The following is a 694-nucleotide window of genomic DNA, read 5'->3' as shown; positions in this document are numbered from 1 at the left end:
CCGAAGATATACAGATACACGGGGAGATGGACAAAAGATCAGAATAGATTCTAATGAGTAAAGGATAAAATACTGCATCTAATGACGCATTCTGACTTTATGCATAAACCTGATTTTAAAGATAAAGTATAACTGATGATGAGAATGTTTTCACAATCATTTACATTCGATCACTGCCCAAGGGCTTGTTAGATACGTCGATTAACAATATTATTTTTAAAAAATGGCTGAAACTGGGCAGATAAAAATGCCTTTTAACACTGAATGGTGTGTGTATATACGTGGTGTGGTATATAAATAACGTATCTGGACATTTGGATTAGCAAAAATCGAAGCAATTCCGTAACTATTCATTCAAATTTGAAAAGATGTTCATAAGATTATCATTATGTAAAGCGAATAATCTGTTGAATCTCTCGACATCCGTTGATTTCATGAAATAATTTACACGTGAACACACCAAGACCCAATAAACTCAAACCTCAATAAACTCAATATCAAAAGGTAAAAGTAAAAACTAGTGACATTGAATGCGTTAACAAGCACTTAATGTGATAACAGGCTTGACCGGCAAACAAGCTTAATAGCAAACCATGCAACTGTATTTAGTATAATAATTTGTGTCTTTAATATCAATTTCATACCTTGATAACTGAGTGTTTAATACTCGCTTGAATACCTAACACGACAGGAA

Source organism: Penaeus monodon, chromosome 23 (assembly GCF_015228065.2).
Source record: "Penaeus monodon isolate SGIC_2016 chromosome 23, NSTDA_Pmon_1, whole genome shotgun sequence".
NCBI classification, from domain to species: domain Eukaryota; kingdom Metazoa; phylum Arthropoda; class Malacostraca; order Decapoda; family Penaeidae; genus Penaeus; species Penaeus monodon.
Note: the sequence above shows the minus strand (reverse complement) of the source record.